The sequence below is a fragment of the Poecilia reticulata genome, chromosome 12 (genome assembly GCF_904066995.2).
Source record: "Poecilia reticulata chromosome 12, P_reticulata-male-v2, whole genome shotgun sequence".
In the NCBI taxonomy this organism is placed as follows: domain Eukaryota; kingdom Metazoa; phylum Chordata; class Actinopteri; order Cyprinodontiformes; family Poeciliidae; genus Poecilia; species Poecilia reticulata.
The window spans coordinates 5771729-5791034 of NC_088841.1; the positions used below are offsets into that span (position 1 = coordinate 5771729).

The 19306-nt window shown below is 41.3% G+C and overlaps 1 protein-coding gene across 1 annotated transcript in view; it reads right to left on the bottom strand.

Moving 5' to 3' along the window:
* Positions 1 to 19306, bottom strand: part of lhfpl2a (LHFPL tetraspan subfamily member 2a) — a 49585-nt gene that overhangs the window by 15723 nt on the left and 14556 nt on the right. The window contains exon 2 of the mRNA XM_008423419.3: positions 13185 to 13272. The gene's annotated coding sequence lies outside the window, so the exon portion shown is untranslated. The remainder of the gene's footprint in view (positions 1 to 13184; positions 13273 to 19306) is intronic.

A 19306-nucleotide genomic window follows, 5' to 3' on the forward strand; every position in this document is an offset into this window, starting at 1 on the left:
TGGTGGCCATATTTCAGCAGAGAATCTGGGTTAAAAAAACAAAGCGGCGGAGCAGCAGAAGGGCTCGCTTTCCTTTTCCCTTTCAGGCTCAGTTTCTCTCACCTTCTCCCTCGTCGACCGAGGCGAACATCTCACCACCAGTTCCACTGACAAAGGAGTTTACACTTTCTTTTTAAGAGTTCCCCACAACAAATTGTGGGTAAAAAAATCACGCTGTTCTTTTGGTACTAAAATAGTTAGTAAATAATAATAAATTGTACACAAAGCATCTTTTCCACTCAGTGCCATTTCATAGCACAATCAAGTTACTGCTGCATGTATCAAATATGATTTAAACAAAATTAAATAATATAGCACTTTTGAAATTGAGCCTCTGTCTCTTTAAAGCTGCTCTTTCTGAAGCTCTGCTTTCAGGAAGTCATCACAACATGACTCCTCTATTAACCCTTTAACAATGTTTTTGCCAGCGTTGCACAGAGAAGAAGCTCGTATAGCGGGCTCAGCAGGTGTGAAGTTCCATCAGGTGTTTGCTAATTGCTGCTGGCTAGTCTGGAGGAGCTTCATTGTGAGCCGGAAACGCTGAAGATTAGAAACTGCAGCTCTGAGGAGGAGCTGCGCCTCGAAGGCGGAGCTAGGTCCACCCAGATGTTTTGCACAGCTGAATGGTTTTCATGGAGATGAAGGGATTTCTCAAACATGCATGAAAGAATCTAGGCAAGTCGCCAGGTGTATTTTTGATGAGGGAATAACATTATTACCAGATGTACAGCTCAAAAAAGTCGATTTTACACAACACTGCCCTTTTAATTTGTCCATTTTTTACATGGACTAATTAAGGTCTATGTAAACCTTAATTAGTTGTAATATTAATCAGCAGTTTAAATTTCAAACCAATATAGTTAAGCTCAAAATTGAAAGATTTCCTTTTAAAGTTATTTCATCTATCAGGAAGAAGTTGTCAAAGATTAGGGTCTCAAAGACCTAGTGTGCATTACCAAATATAATTTAAAAAAAAAACTGTAGGAAAATGTCAAAAGCCGGTCTGAATTTACACATAGTTTCCTATATGGGTTTTATTGCTGTTGTGCCACTAAAGATTTTTCCATTCCATTTTCCGCAAAACAAAAACACACTACTTTCACAATAGCTAAATTTGTTAGAGAACAATGCCTCAAGTCACTTTGAAAAACAGAGCGTGAAGCACATATTCTTTATCTTTACACGAACTTTACTTGAACTTGGATAGTAAAATATTGCAAATATTTTCTGCTTTTACAATTTTACAAACCTTTCGGTCTGTAAACTTTGCAGGGACTCAAACCCCTGTCTGGTTGAAGTCGCTGTTAACCAAACCCTGAACCACAACACACACAGATCCCCTTACATCCTCCTCCTTCAGCCCTATGTAAACATGTGACGGCCTGATTTGTTAATTGACTGGTTTAGCAGATGGCTTCATATCTGACTAATGCTTTTCCTTTCTCCGGCTGGTGGGAGAAAAGTGTCCCAGGACTGCTTACTGCAGCAGCGAGTGCATTCGGCCAACACTGCCATCAGCTCTGCAGCGTTTGACTCACAAACGAGTTCCATATGAAGACGGAAAAAAGGGGGCCGAGGCGAACAGGAAGAGAGGCCGAGAAGTCGATCAACGCGCAACAGTGAGCTTGAAAAGGAAGACTGTCCTGTCAGCCTGAGAGAAAGCCAGGCTGCTGCAGTTTCTATTAAACCCTAGTGCCTCATTGTAATGCTGTGGTTATGTTGGATGTATGAGAAGAGGTTAATGGGCCATTTAAAAGCCAAACTAAAATGACTTAACATATCACAAATGTGCAGTTTCCCAAAAAAAAAAAAAAAACACTGGCTGTTCACTAAGCCCACTCAGTTAATCCTGTTGCTGCTGGCCAACTTTCTGTTTTTTTGCAAAGTTTACAATGCCAGCGCTGCAGATTTACCTCTCCTTTCATCTCGATAAACAATTGCTCCTTGCACTCGCACTAAAAACAGCGATTTATTGTTTCGGGCAAATAAAATAAACAAGAGGCTATTGTGACTAGCATGATAATCAAGCTATTTATACGCTAGCTTTTAATGCTTCCAGATTTTGTTGAAGCTAACGACAACTGCAAACCTCGTGTTAAAAAAAAAGCATCAAAACAGTCCAAACTGCTTTGAAAAATGATGATATCCAGGGTGGAATAATTTACAGCAACCTAAAACTGCAAAAAATAAGTGAAATAGTCCTTTTATTACTGGTGAATAGAGATCTGGAATCGACGTTAGCTTTGTTAGCATGCCATGGTGTAACACTGCGAGGTGTCCACTTCCCATTGATTGTAAGTAAGCAATAGGAAACAGACTGGCAATGTTTTCGAGCAGAACGGATAGAAAACCTATTAGATATTTAATTTTTAAGTGCTGCCTGTTGATATCCTGGGACATGAGCCACTTTAACCATATGGGAAACTGCTACTGGACCAAATCAAAAGCTTCAAATCAGATACCAACTTCAGCATCAACAGTCACCAGAATGAGTAGCAGTACAGTGGACCCACCGTCACAAATACTTTAAATCCACGGTGGAAAAACCCTCTAAAAAGATGTATAACTGTCCATTTAAATACTCCCAACATCAAATATGTCGTAATATCCGTTAATGCACCGTTAATGCGCCGTTAATGCGAACAGCGTTGACAGTCTTAGCACTACGGCAGAAGCTAACATTTACAGTCTTATCTCCACTCTTGAGGGTACAGGCAATAACTTGGTGCCTTGGATTGGCATCAACAAAAGTTGCCAATCCAAGGGCAACTAGATTGCCCATAGCTTATCAAGTAGCGTTGCGGATAGGTATTTCAGTTTCTCAAGATGCTTTTTCTTTCAAATATTTTAGATATTTTCCATGAAAAATCAGCGGATCTGTGAATTTTGGAGTTAGAAATACACAACCAAGTGAATCCGCAAATAGTTAGTGGTGAACTATATTTTCTTCACACTGGGGAAGGTTTCCATCGACCAAACGTGCAAATGTGCCCAAGAAAGCTTTTGTTTTATCGCCCAAATCTGCTTATTCCTAACTTTCTTTCGGACTAAAGAACAGTAGAATACAATAACCACTTTCTGCTGGGCTTCATTGTTTTCATGTGCTAAAGTGTCTTGCCATTTACAACCATAAACAAAAAAGAGTCCTATTTCATTTCTCAACATGCACAGAAAACTCTGTGACTTAGTGCATTTGTGGTTTCAGTTTAGAAACCCACCGTGACTGCAGTCTGCTTATATCCTCCGCGTCTCCAGAACCTCACTTTTAGCAGACCCGGTTCCACTACACCGTCTAGGTGCTTTGAACTCTCTGTTCATGCCAAGACTCGACCACAAATCATCTTCCAAAGCACAGAGAGAAGACATCTGTGGAGCTGAAGTGAGAGCGAAGACGATCTGACAAGTTTCCTCCAGCGGTAATGGGAGCTCGGGCTCTCACATCAAAGACCGGAGGATCGGACAGGAGGAAAGACCCACATGTCAGGCCAACGCGTCTTTCATACAGAGTCAGCCGAGTGGCCCATGATGTTGTTGGTCATTCACCCCCCCCCCTCGTCACACTTCGGTCAGCGGAGTCAAGTAGATCTGAAGAAAGACGACGGCTGTGAAGCAAAGCAGGGCAACAAACAGCTAACAAGTAACAGGTCGGACTACGAAATCAACCCGGCAGGTTAGCCAAGACGTCTGAGAAGATAATTTATTGAGTGACCATAACGTGAAACACAATGCTCTGTTCTGAATAAGGCATGGAAGGGACGGCAATTCAGGAGTTACAGTTATTGATTGACCAAACATGCCGAATTGTTTTATTCAGAGAAAATGTGAATTTTACACTGGCAGAGGAAGTAAAAAGCGTATCTGTTTGACATTAGTATATTAAAGTAGTGAAATAAGCAAGAAGTTTGGAGTTTCTTTGAGCTCTGAAGTTTAAAAAGGTGCCCCCTGCTGGCTAAAAGAAGTCTGAAGGTTACATCCGGTGCCTTGTAAACATTCCATCCATCCATCCATCCATCCATCCATCCATCCATCCACCCACCCATCCATCCATCCATCCATCCATCCATCCATCCATCCATCCATTTTCTTTACAGCCTTGTCCCTCTGTGGGGTCGGGAGGGTTGCTGGTGCCTATCTCCAGTTAACATTCCGGGCAAGAGGCAGGGTCACCCTGGACAGGTCGCCAGTCTGTCGCAGAGCAACACAGAGACACACAACCATGCACACACTCACACCTAGGGACATTTTGGAGAGGCCAATTAACCCTAACAGTCATGTTTTTGGACTGTGGGAGGAAACCGGAGTACCCGGAGAGAACCACAATGGTCAATGTATTTCAGTGGGATTTTGTGTGGTAGACCAGCATAAAGTAGCGGATAGTTGTGAAGTGAAAGGAAAAATTCCTTTTGGGATCAATAAAGCACTTTGAACTGAATTGATGCTGAAAAAGTGCTATATAAATAAAACTTCTTCTGAATTTGAATCATGCATAGCTTCGATTGTTTTCTACAAATACAACTCGGTAAGTGTTCGTTGCATAAGTATTCAGGCCTCTTAACTTTAATACCTCTAGGTCAGTGGTTCTTAACCTTTTTTGAGGTACCGAAACCCCCAGTTGCATATGCGCATTCATCGAACCCTTCTTATTCCACCCCCCCCCCCTGACACACAAAATACATTGCGGTATTCAGATTTAGTAATGTAATTATATTAGCTGTGTTACCACCCCCACACCATTAGAGGCAGTACCAACCCCGAAAAGATGCAACTAAGGAGCAGATTCAGACTATAGAATTTGGTAAAAACTGTGAACTTTGCTGAAGTAAATAAAGACACAAGTTCAAATCCATGCTGAGAGTGAAGCTCCTTCAATCAGTGCTCCTCCGCAGCCCTGATTGGCTAAGCAATGTAACGTGATCCTCTGCAGCAAGTGATGGCAAAGCGGGGCGTCATCACAACTTTACACAAGTGTGTCTTTACCTCCACGGCAGAGGCTCCACCGAACCCCTGACTCACCTTGCAGCTACAAGCAACAAAATGGAGCTGGAAGATGTCAAGCTAAAGCTAGAAACAGGGAAGTTACGCGGCTTACTTAAATGGTGGTCTAAAAATGAAATCAGTCACATTTTTATTAAATTATTTTTACTACGGGGTTTGACCTGTAGCTAAAGTTAGTCGGGTCGGATCGGGCTCGAACACAATGCCTGCTGACTCGGGCCGGGTCTGCAAAAGACTTCCAACTGAGGTCGAGGGTCGCCTTCAGCAGAACAATGACTCTAAACACACAGCCAGAGCTATTTTGCAATGCCTCAGGTCAAAGTATTTTTGTGTATCACAGCGACCCAGTCAAAGTGAAGATTGGGCCGCTATTATACATCTTCAACTATTTTAATGAAGTTTGAACTATTCTGCAAAGAAGAATGGGAAGAGATTCCAGTCTTTAGAAGAAACTGCAACAGGCTTACCAAGAGCGAACGTATTCAAACGAATGGCACTCTTTTCCCACTTTTACATGATGAAAATTATTGTTATGGTTATTGTTACTGTAGATTCAGGGGTTTTTTAGATACCCAATCCCAAATTTATGCTCAAGACAGAAAGAAAAACTACTTTAGAAAGAGCAAAAATTGAAACCAGCATAACCAAAAGCTTTGTTTTGGCCTGCGTCGAAACAATATTTCCGGACATTCCTCAGATATCTCAATGAGGTTTTTATCGCCACGTGTTTTCAATCGGAGGTGCGGCGGCCTGCCCGCCCGTGTTGCATCGCTCCTCGGCCCAGCCGCCCCGAGGACACCAAGAGACGGAGCGGCAAGGAGGATTTATGGAACCATATGGCTCGATTCAGTCATGAACTCCCCCAAGAGCTTACGGAGTTTCCATTTTCTTTTGAGAAGGGAAATTGAATGACAATTGCTTTACAAATTCCCAAAACAGCAAAGCACCCGAGACAAAGCATCCTGCCATCCTGCCGGGGCTTAATTTAAAGTGAATGTCCTCGCTGCGTCTCCTTTCAGCTCCGTTTGGCGTTTCCTCAGAAAACCTCCAGCAACAGATATGCAGCGACAAATCCGCTCCTCTGCGGTACACGTCTGTGGTGTCGTGGAGGTCTGAGTTGAGTTTGAATCGCGCAGAGGGAAGCTGCTGCAGCACATCTGGCCCAGTCAAGAACCCATCAGCCGCCGCGTGGAGACAGATGTTTGACATACACACACAGGAGAAGAAGAAGAAGAAAAATCTAACCGAACCTACAGATCAAGTCAAGCTGGATGTTCCTTTTAATCATTGTTGTTACAATAAAAGAAGTGATTCAGAATGCATGTTTTTATTATAGTAATATAAAGCTGTATTTATTCTAGGGGTTGCGCACAGACAGAGCAAAGCTTCACAGATGTAAATCAAATTTAAAGCTACTCGCCAGGATTTTCTGTCAAATCAATTAAGCTCACTTTATGTGCAGTTTTCCACCGATAGAGCCATATAAAAAGGTCACTTTTTTTATTCATGTATCTATAATTATTCTATGTAAAGAAAATCTACCCTGCCACAACCATTCTTCCATGTGCCACTGGCGACATCACAAAAGGCAACTGATAAGTCCTTTCGAACGTCAATTTGTATTTCTCGTGTTTTCCGTCAACGTCTGTCTGAACATAATCAAACTTCCCCAACACTTATTCACACGTGATTTTAGTTGCGTTTCTTGTTCAAGCCGCTCAGTTTTGGTATTTGCAGTCGACGAGGTTGACCAAGAACGGTGCCTCTGAATTTGGACACATCCGATGTAGAACTAGCATTAGCATCTTTTTGCCCCTCTGTCAGCTTTTGATATCAAAAAGGTTTTTTGTTTTTTTTGTTTTTTTTGGTTGAAATTCTGAGGAGGGAATCTGTACTTCATTACTCAGCTGTGTTTTTGTTGTAATTTTTACATCAAATGACGACAACCTAAGCAATGACGATTTTCGTTTTTTACATCAGAAAATTCTCCAACCCAACCTGGGCAAATGTGAAAAAACGTAGCATGACACAGAATAATAATAATACTTTTTTTCAAAGCACTTACTGCATATTTATTTCAAACCCCGTCACCTTTGTGCTACGCTCTCCTGCCGGTAGAAATTACAGTCCGACATATCTTAGCGTAGGAGTGTTATCTGTGTGCCGTGTTTAATTTATGAACCAACAAGGGAGCGCGGCTGGATCATAAAGGTGCAGATGTGTCCAAGGTGAGAAAATCCCTGCAGGACAGGAGCGTGAGAAAGAAACAGAGCACACGAGTGTTGGACAGAGCCACGGTGTAGCTTTTCGGGCCTTTAGGGAGTACACCTGCCAGAGGGGTGGGGCGTACCCGTCCAACACGGAGGAGCAAGTAAGGAAAAACACCTCCAACTGTGAGGAATAGTTGGAGGACTTGTAGAGAAAACAATCTCACGTATCCCACAAGTCTTGTTTTACAGTACATAGTTACACGGTACATAATAAAAACTGCACACATGAATCTAAGTGGGGGGGGGGAACATGAATATTTCTCTTTTATCTTTTAGTATATGGTTACTGGGTTATTGTTACCCTGAAAACATCTGTTTATGCAGTCTGACCGACTGTATGTCAGAGCGGTTGAGAGCTGACAGGGAGCAGGAGCCGTTCTCCTCAGGGATGCGGAGGAGGAGGAAGAGGAGGGTGAAACCTTCAAATAAGCCTCTGAGGGAGGAAGGTCAACAATGCCTCATCTCCTCACACTGACCAAAAACACCCGCAGTCCAATGAGCCGCGCAGGAAGGAGGCACAAAACAAAAGACCATCTGACATATATTTTTTTTCCCCTCCGGCCACAAAGTGGGTGGTCAGCCAATTCCGCCACAGACGGAGAAAGGTCCCGGCGACTTCTTGCCCAGAGATCATTTTGCTGTTTGCCTCTCCCCACTCTGACACCATCTGTACGGCATCAGTGAGCAGCTACATATCAACTTGTGATGTCTGAGCTGAGGGTTAAGGAGGTGGAGCCACAGCAGCAGCAGCAACAACACAGACATCCATCACAGAGATGGAAGGAGAGAGAGGGAGATAACGATGGGAGACGGAGCAAGATGGCAAGAAAGCAAAACATAACTCCTTAAAATACCTACCAACACAACTTGATGCTGTCTTAATTAGGTTAAAACAATACTTTAGGTAACACCTCATCAGCAAAACACATCTACAGTAGACCCAAGCTATACATAGGGGGTTGGGACCAAAATACACACACTTTAGTAGCTTAAAACCCAGAAATACCTTCATAGGTTATACATTGATGCAGTGAAAACTGTCTTAGCATTACCACAGAAGCTAACATCTACAGCCTTTCTTTACTCCGCTCTTGGGATAACAGCCAATCGGTGCCAAAGGAAACAAATTGCGCTCCTGGATTGGCTGGTTAGCACTTGTTAAGGGATAGCATGTCAAGTAGCATCGCAACTTGGCATTTCACCTTCTCAAGCAAGGATCCAGTGTATTAAACCTGTGAGCGTGTTTATGTTAGCATCTAGCTTGCTTGACTGTGGTGATGAACCACAGGAGATGTTCACACAAGTCTTGCTAGGCAACTGAAAACCCGGCTGGGCTATCAACAACAGGTTAACATTGCAGGCTAACATTTTACGCTGTGTCAGCATACTTCATGCTAACGCCGTGATATTTTCCGCTCGCGGATCAACTTTTGCTGCTGAATAATTGTAAACCAGATGTTAAACATTGAAAACATGGAGCAAAAATCAAAAGAATGTAGCTGGCATTTCAAAATGGTAGCCACAAAAAGGCGGGAAAACGGGGTTTTATTTGCCCGTTTCATTGTTGCAGAATGTCAGAGCTCGCTTGAAGGGTGTCAGTTTATTATGGCTCTTGTCATTTACTAGTTTTTCACCTGATGTAATTTATTTTAATAAAAATAACCACATAGGAAAATGATTGATCAACATTTTACAGTCAGGAGGGGAAGCTACATGTTTGCTGCTGAACAATTCACATTTTATTTTACCCTCAAATAAAGAGGCGTACAAAATATATGACGATGCAGGTGAGCTGACACTCAACAGTCTTTTGCAAAATCATCACCATGGGAATATTACTCTATGCAATGTGCATGATATGAAGAACTGTCTGGACTGCAATAAGTGTTAGTTTGTGTAAGGACGATGCATTGAGGATCTTTTTGCCTGTAATATATTTTGCCACATTTGTTATTTAATGCAGCATAAATGCTTTAGATGTTAAATTGGTGGTGAGGTGGTAAAGTCATTAAGCTACAAAACATCAGACGACAGTCACTTTATTATACTTTTTTAAATAAGGCTGTGTGGTTGAAACAAAAGCGTTACATTTTAATTTAATTTCCTCGTTAGCTGGGAAGACGTTAGCACTGTTTCTTGCAAATCATCTCACTGTGGCAAAATCCACTAATATTATCGCGCATTGCACTTTTTCCCAATAGTCCACAACACAAATTCTTTTTTTTTTTTAAGGTTCACTTTCTTAGAGCCCATCTATGCTATAAAATTAGCATTGTGTACCATCATAGTAAATGTACATGCTACCAGTACGAGTATTTCAAAGTATCTTTGAAACGGATGCAACATGGATGGTGAGATTTCAGTTTTGGCAGAAGATCAAATAACTTGCAAACAAAGATATTGAGGTTATTGACAGCTTGACTGTACATTGTGTTAAACTGATAATATGTTACTATGTGAAAAGACCCTTCAAAGGGGAACTATTGTGTCAAATTGACTTTTTTGAGCTTTATAATATTAATAATATATGCAAAAGGTAATAATATTATTGCCTCTTGCATGTGTTCTTTCATACATGTTTGAGAAACTCAAACATGTATGAGTTTCTCATACATGTTTTCGCATAACTGTTCAGCTATGCGAAAACCCTGGGTGGACCTAGCTCCGCCTTTGAGACGCAGCTCCTTATGGAACCTGCAGCTTCCGCCTCACAGAGCAGCCCTCCGTCACGACTCCAACACTCAGCTCCTTCAGACTAGCCAGCAGCAATTAGCAAAAACCTGGTGGAACTGAACCTCTGCTGAGCTAAGTATGCAAACTACTGCACAGAGCAACGCTGGTAGAAATGTTGAAGGGTAAATAGAGGAGCCATGTTTTAATAACTTCCTGAAGGCGGAGTTTCAGAAAGAGCAGAAGTTTCTTAAAGAGACAGAGGCCCAATTTCAACGTGCTAAATTAGGAAGTCTAATTTCTTTTAAGTCACATTTTATATGCACAGCATTTTAATAACAACTGAAGTTAACATAGTTACTTAATTGTGCTATAAAATGGCACTATGTGTCTGGAAAACACATAATACTGCCCCTTTAAGAAATTCTTGACACATCTTTGCTCTGACAGCTGATTAACTGAAGAGCCCTGAGGACCCCAAACACTCCCTTATGTCAAGGAGTCAAAGTATTCGAGGCCCTCAGGTCTAACACTGAGGGCTTCCATTATGCTTAGCTATGACCAGCCCCGCCTGTGCCTTGCTTACTGCCCTCAGGGGGCCACAAACAACAAAAAAGAGTCCTTCTACTTTAAATACTATTTTTCTGGGCCAAATCTGAAGGGAAAAAAAAAAGTCACTCCACTAAGCTGGACGGACTCAGCCCTATGTGTGTTGTTTTCCCTTTGTTTTCTGCTCGGGGGAGAGCAAAGTTTAATCCTAACTTCCCCGTAGTTCTGACCTTCCTGCTCCCAGCGGAGTTTCCCACAATAGCACAAAATAAGCTAAACTCCCCCCCGCAAATGCAGCTCTCTGAGCCTGCTTCATCCGAACGCTCCCGGGGAGTGAGAGGGGGTCACTCTGCACTCAACCTGGTCCTCTGCTTCAAATCACAAAGTAAGCACTGCTGAAAAGCATTGACAACACCCTCTCTCTCTCTCTCTTTCTGATGTTATCCCTGCTCTCAGCAAAGAAACTCTAGAGTAAGAAGACGTTGGGAGACGAGGTATGAGGACAAATAAGGAGATGGGATGGGGATGTGAGCAAAGGAGAAGTGTGTTGCTATTGTTAGGCTGGTTTCGGGGGAGTAAAGTGAGACGTGGAGGCACAATGGCTTGCCGACAAAGACGCGAGTGTTGAAGTGTCGAATCGGTCAAGCTCCTTTATACGAAAACCTGACAGAAACTTGTCCGTGCCAGATTATACCACGGCGGTTTCCCACAGCCACAAAATGAGTCCAAAAAGAGCCGATAATATCGGAAGGTGAGGTGAGGGGGGTTATGTTTGATGGATAAATGAACCAAGATATCACCTGGATGACAGTGACAGAAATAAGATGAAGATGGAAACCAGAACATTGCAGCAAGGACGAGATAACAGGAAGGGAGCTGCTGACACAACGTTTCCCTACAAACTAGTAGTTTGTTTATGTTAGCCGGGGGTTTTCCAATTCAATGGCCTTCACAGGTGGCCCTGCTCATTATTTCCAGCTCCATTGTTTTCACTCTATATGTCAAAAACACTCCCCACTACTTCTTTATTCGCCAGATAGATAAATACACACGATTGATTTGAAGCCTTAGTGAGGAGTGCAGGGGCCCCAGTTGAGTCACGTTATATGGGTCATTAGAATAGCTTTGCAAGGTGGTGTAAAATATTAGGTTTTATGGGAGACGAGGAATAAACAAAAATCTGACTATCTGAAAACAAACTTCAAAGGACAAATACCCAAAGTCAGAGTTTTGATGTTAGGATTTGAAGAATAATTTTCCTTCCTTTTGCAGAGCATTAGAATCAGCTAAAAAAACACCCCCAGCATGATGCTACCATCACCATGCTCAGCAATAGTAGGGTGTTGTTGATTTTCTAAGCTAATGTGTTAATTTTCTTATCATAATTCTTGCCACTGTGACCAAATGCAGCGGCTCTCCAGCCTGTTCCTGGTTCAGTATTTGCAGATTTTGCTGTGGAACACAAACTCTGGTCATTCGCAAACCTTTTCACAGAGCATATTGAAAGTATTCCACTGAAAATACACCTTTGGAAATGGAAATGGCTAGGTGCAAGGCCACATGCTAAGACGCTACGATAAAATATCATACAATGATAATGTCTTCGCTGTCAGTCTGACCTTGGACTGACTGTAAGTGACAGACTTTGTAGGCAGACGGATGTTGGCAAACATGTGCTAGAACCATTGAGGCCACGGGAACAGATGGCATTTCCACTTGGAAAAAGTGTCAGGAACCCCAATATTATCATCACAAGAATAGCAGGAAGCTGTGTTTGCCTTTGTATCGTCTTTCTCCAAAGGAAAAGCTTTACTCTGGACTCACAGGCCAGTCGGAAACCCACTTACCAGCAGAAATATGTACACCGTAAACGTTTCTCTTTCTTGCACTAGTATAATCTTACATTGAATGGTTTAGAGAAAATGTACTTTAATTTGAGTAAAGTCATTCAAGTCTCAGGTGCAACTTTAACTGGAACAAAGGACATTTATGCCCACTGTCAACTATGGTGGATGATCTGTGATGCTGCGGGCCTGTTTCTCTTCTAAGAGACCATCATGAACTACAAAATACAAAGACATTTCCAACAGAAGTAAAACCTTAGCTATGTTTCCACTACTACTGTGCACAAAACTTTGTCGATATTCCGCCAATGTTGAACACAATTTCACAGTTGTGATGTTTCCATTAAATGAGAAATGCAATAAAAGCATTACAATGTGAATAAGTTTGTTCACGTGACAAGTCATTAAAAAACATGCCACGATATCATCATCCTACCACTTCCTGTTGTCTTCTTCATCTCTTCCAGCAGTAGCAACATCCGGTTGATGATGTGAAGAAAAGTGTCTCCGTTGCAGTTTTTCAAAAACTTTTCATTGAAAAAAAAAAAAAAATTTTTTTTTCAAAATTGCCGTATTTCTATTAAGCAAATTTAATTTTCATAATTCCAATTTGCGCAACTATGCGGTCAGTGGAAACGCATCTTGTGAGTTTTACCAAAAGTTGACTCATTCCCTAAAACTTAAGGTTTCTAAAACCTTCAGTCTGAAATTGTGCTTTGGCAACAAAAGATGATTTTTTTTTTTTTTTTCAGATTTTTACAAATTCTTACCAGAGACATACATAGTGCAAAATGACATTAGAGGGCGAAACACCAACCTCTTGTGTGGAATCTGATAGTGAAAGCAGACAAGCCTCTTCGGTTAAAGCCAGATGATGTAAGCCTCGTCTCTTGATGCTGCACAACCTGAAGAGAGAAAAGAGCTCTGAGTCCAAACGACCAAACCATACCATCTCCAGAGGCCAAGAGTTTAGTCATCGCTGGCTCTCCAGCAGTAACAAGCATCCTTTTCTCATTGCTCATTGGTATTTTCCATCTAAACATGTCACATGGAAGAAGCTGCACCTGGAGAAACTTAAACTGTTTCACATGTCCATAAAAACGCGAGCAGACGCTGACGTCTGCGACGCTCGTTAGGGCAAAGTTGCATAATGTAGAGCGCGACATAAAAGTTTGCGGTGGATCTACGAGGAAGCGAGGTGTGAAGTCGCTGGCTGATGGCCAACTTTACATCCATGGAGCAAAAACGTTGAATCTACTAGATTAACTCATGTAGTTTTAGCTTGATTGTGAACGCTTGTATTGTTTTTGTCCTAAAACCAGACTAGTTGAAACTGTACTGAGACTATGGACGACGTCCAACAGAAGTAGGCTTGTGGGCACATTTAATTTACAAAATGCGGAGACGGCCCCTTCAGAACAGTTTAAATCAGTTTCCATCAATATCGTTAAACCAATAAAACAAGGTGATTGAATGTAGTTTGAAAGGTCTGCCCTCCAGGGATAATGAACCAATAGAAGCTTGTAGCTTGATTTTGTCTTTCCCTTATGAGTAAGTTTCAGCTTTCTGCTTCACAAAATTGCTGTTTGGATTCAGTTATCGCAGGTTTTATCGTTTCCAGCCGCAGCAGGGATCCGTTTTTAAAGAAACAGTCGGTACTACTTTGCAACACATGTGATATCAAAGGTTAGCAGGTTATTGATCATTCAGCAGCTTACGACGTGAGCTGGATGAGGCCAGAATAAAACATGATGTTGAAGTTATATGGATTTGGTGTCCAAAAACAGAATTCCAGATAAATCTAAAGCTGCAGTGAATCAAAGGCATTTTACCAAATTGATCCCGAGGAGCCAGCAGTGCTGCTCTGACCCAGTTAGCCTAGCATCTTAATATTAGCTCACCATGCTTTAAGTCAGCGCTGTGAATTTGAGTTTTTTTCTTTTCTGAATACTTTTCATTCTATCGATATGTTGAAGCGGGCTGCACAGTGGCGCAGTTGGTAGAGCTGTTGCCTTGCAGCAAGAAGGTTCTGGGTTCGATTCCCAGCCTGGGGTCTTTCTGCATGGAGTTTGCATGTTCTCCCTGTGCATGCGTGGGTTTTCTCCGGGTACTCCGGTTTCCTCCCACAGTCCAAAAACATGACTGTCAGGTTAATTGGCCTCTCCAAATTGCCCCTAGGTGTGAGTGTGTGTGTGCATGGTTGTGTGTCCTGTGTGTCTCTGTGTTGCCCTGCGACAGACTGGCGACCTGTCCAGGGTGACCCCGCCTCTCGCCCGAAACGATAGCTGGAGATAGGCACCAGCAACCCTCCCGACCCCACTGAGGGACAAGAGTGTTAGGAAAATGGATGGATGGATGGGATATGTCGAAGCAGATTCTAATAGTTGAAAAAAGAAAATAAAGCAAAATTCTGAAAGTTGTGTTAGCCTCTCACACAAAAGTCTAGGCTAGCAAACTGTTGTGGAAAATTCGACAGCTTAAAACTATAAGCTGGGTAACAAAAGCAAACAAAAGTAAACAGCATATTGCAGTTTTTTCATGTGTTTAGAAACTTATCTGTTATTAAATTGTTTATCAGGACCCTGCAAGTCTACTCACACTGCCAGTAAATATTAACTAGGCTAACATCTTTGTATTGTATCACCATACTTTAAGCTAGCTAATTGAAATGTGCTTTTTATTTTTTATGTTTTGCTATAAAGAATTTTGTTTGACTGGAATATTCAAAAAGATGTAAAAGTTGGAAAATTGGAGCAAAAGTCAGATTATCATCACAAAACGGTGCATGTTGGATGGAGGGAAATTGGTTTGTGCTAGCTTAAATATACAGTGTATTTTTACACACGTTCTGCAGAAAGGAATGCTATTTGTGTTATCGTGACTTTGAAACAAGTGAAATTTATGAAAAATCAGTACAGCTTACAAATCCACTGTAACATATCCATTGTTCTGCAACATGTTGGATGCCAAGTTAGCAGCTTGTTGTGGAAGATTTAGCAGCCTTAGGCATGAACTGACATATAAACTAAACCAAAACCAAGAGCAAGCATTAGGGCATTAGGATTCTCATAAATGGTAAGCCTATTGTGTGTCAGCTGGATGTTTATAGCTTATCATAGTATTGCCAAACGAAATATAATTTCTAAGATTTTAAAAAAGGCAAACAAAGTTCAAGGAACCCAAAGAGCACCAAGTAGTAACAAAGTGTATGTCTTAATCGTCCTGACAGCCAGTGAATGTTACAAAAAACAAAAGTGGATCAGAAGTTTGGGGTTTACAAAAAGCCACAAACATGTTTCTGTTGTCACCAGAAGATTCCAGTTCCTCTCCCTGCTGCACACAAATGGCACACAAATGTCAAGCTGCAGTTAATTAACTAATGGCTGATTGCTTTCCTCCAGTTCTGCAAGACTTTCTGAAGTCTTCTGAAGCATATTGTCCATCAAGAACAAGCACTTAGCCTAGTTAACACTCAGGTGAAAGAGGTCGGTTTGCTGAAGAACGTGTCAAGGGTAATATCTCAGTATCAACACTTGGTTGAAAAAAAAGTTCAGTCATTGATTCCTACAGCAAAAACCCCCCAAAAAACACAACTACATTGTTTAAGCTCAACAGTGTGAAATGTATTCGTCTATCCAGCCATTTAGGATATCTCATTAATCTCTCCTTGGCTTCTGCTTACATCATCTGCAAAAAGCTATGCATGCGAACGCACCATAACTCAGCTGCAGCGACACACGGGGAAACAACTTAGTCCCAAGAGGCATGCACACATTTCAGCAGAGCCAAAGCAACAGCTGCTAAATGGTCAGGACAACACGGCGGAGAGGAAGTGTTTTTTTCTTTTTCAATTTTTCACAAACCCGCTAACACGCTGAAGAGGTTAAAGAAGAGACTTTGACTGCTACTATGTAAATCTAAATATTTTCAACTGGATATACACAAGAAAAGTGGTGCCTAATAACTTAATAACTTAGCTAACTCAAAAACGTAGCTTAATTTCTTTCTGAAATTTGGACCGAATATTACATCCACTCACACATTTACTATATATTGTACAAATGTCACAAAACAACCTATTTTAAGTTTAACAGATTGGAGAAAACTGGAAAAATGTCTAACTACAAGTCCATTAACAAGTAATTTATTTGTGATGTCATAGCAGAGGTGATATTAATAAGTAAAAACAATATTTTTTTATCCAGTTCAAGCCTCATGTCATTTGTTCCAAATCTAGTTTAAAGTCCAATAATGGAAATAAAGACACTTTTACCTGATCCATGCCATTCACTGTCTTGTTTGTTTTTAGTATTATTAATCCACAGGCATGGCATATCTGCACTGTGTGTTTAGATATGTGTTGAATTATAAAGTATATTCCTTAAGTCTTAGTCAAATGTTTTTAAACAGAAGAAATAATAAGAAAAGGATATTTTTCCAGCCACCAACTGCGTGCCTCGTTTTTAATCGAGCCTGTCGCTGAGATTAACAAACGTAATACAACCAAAATCTATCCAACCAGCAATACGAAAAAAGGCTCAAACAGTGGAAAAATAAACACCATTTCACCACAAAAACCTTGAATAATACATTATTTGCACAACAGCTTCCGTCAGAGAACTGCGACATTAATTAGGCCAATAAACCGATGCCAGCAGGGGCTCTTAATCGCCAGTCACGCAACCATAAAACCAACACTGATAGCACGCTGGCTGTGATTTGGTTCATTAGTTGGCCATTTTCTGTAATTAAGAAAGCAGGCAGAAAAAAAAAACACGTTGTACCGATCAGATCCAACAAAAGGACACCGCTGCAAAGTCTGAATGAAAAATAAGATAATTGCAGACTATTTTCTCCCTCTCGCCATGTGCTGTGAGCATACTTTTGACCTCAAGGGAACCTCGGCCGCGTAAATCTTTGTTGGTTATATTCCAAATTGCCACAGCTGAGAGGATTTTCTCCCCGAGTGCTACAATCCGACTGCTATTTTTGCTCTCTCAAATGATGCCAGAAAATGCCCCAACGTGCATAAAACCCAGCAATGCCTCTCAGTAGGAGCTGTTGGATACCAGGCGGCGGAGTTCAGCTGCCGAGCCGCTTCCACAGCTGGAGATTGACTCTTATGTGGGGACTGGAGGTATGTTCTCCACAGCCAGGCTCACCACAAAAGGGTCTTTCTTATAGTGGTTAAGGGCTTTGGGAAACGGGGAATTGACTGGAAGGGGTTGCCTTCTTTCAGTGAAGTAGTTTTAGGGAGCCCATTTAATAACATAGTTACTCCGTTTGCACGATTTGAAAGATTAGCAATCACCATTGGGTTCGCCATATGCTAAAAGCTGGAGGATGATGATATGCTGCTTTATTGCTCTACTAAAACCAATGGCTCATTTGGTATTTTAGGTACTACTTTGAATAAATGTTCAAGGCAAAGTACATGATTCGGACTACTTAATAGTTGGAGTCTGTGCCAGTTCATTGTACGTTTCTTCAGCATCTCCAATTGTCCGTGGTTTGATTTATACTGGGAAGTAGACATTTTTGAGTTCCAGGTTATGGTGGAGTACGAGTAAGCCATCAACACTACATCTATGTTTGAATCTCTTATTTTGAAATGGGAAAGAAAGTAAATACTAAGTTGCTTTGTTATGTTGACAGACTCAGTTGATGAAGACTCTGAGTCTTCAAAAGACAGCGTGTTTCAATCTTTACCTCTGGAAGTATTTTGGGTCCTTGGTAGACAAACTAGACATATACAATGATTTCTTAGAACTCTATCAATAACACAACCAGCTAATGGATAAAGTTCGCATCTTTTTCAGTTCTGTCACTGCTTACCCAAAGCAATACGTCACAGGTTTTTAAAGAGTTTGAAATCCACTCGATGAACTCTTAATAATGATCAAAAATACAAAAACTGATCAAATCTGGACTGACAATTGTACTGTATATTTCCACTGTATCTCTTATCACGTTTAGGCTAAAAATGTTGGAACCATCAGCATCTGAATGTGAGCAGGAACAGTTGAATGATATGCAAAGATCTTTGGGGTCCTCTGGACTGGATGAAGCCCTGTACGACTGCAGTCTGTTTACCAGTAGGTGGCGTCATTCCCTGTAATGACTGTAATGGAAACACTTTTTTCGCATCAACAACCGGATGTTACTACTGGCGGAAAAGACAAAGAAGACAACAGGAAGTGGTAGGAAGATGATGCAGATGAACTTTAACTGCACTAAAAGTAAATTGTACTTATTTAATGGAAACATGGCAATTGCAAAACTGTGTTGTTTTTTTCCCCGACAACAGCAGAATATATAAGGTTTTGCACACATTTGCAATGGAAACGCAGCCAGCGAAAAATAAACCAAACACAGAATCCCAAACATTAAACTATTCAAATGTTTCCGTAAACAAACAAGAAGCAGCCAAATGTGGACACTGTCTAATTGAAGTCATGGGTTACCGCTGCGTCTGGCAAGGTTGAAAAGAAAACACGACAAGCTGTTCTTTATTTGTTGATCCCATCCTCCGTTGGCTCAATGGGTCTGTGGGTTTGTAATAAGAGGCATGTGAGTCTGAGCACGGAGCATTCTCATTAAAATACCCGGCTCAGATGCTTCATCCCTCAGGTCAGAGTGCACCGCACACGCACGTGTCCGGAAGCGGCCACATCGCTTCTCTCAGCACCGACGACTTTACGGGAGAGCAATTAAGACAAATTACCAAATGAGCCGGCGCGTGATTGGTTAACGAGTGCCGAAGAGCAGGTGCTCACTGAGGTTTGTGTGTGAACCAGGTTTCTGATAGTTTGGGGTTTTTCATTACAGTTTAGTTTTATTTTGTCTAATTCAGTTAGTTTTCAGTTTGTTTGCTAATCTTCTTTAGTCATCATTAGGTAAATATTGTTTAGTTTTAATTTAATTTTTATTAGATGTAGT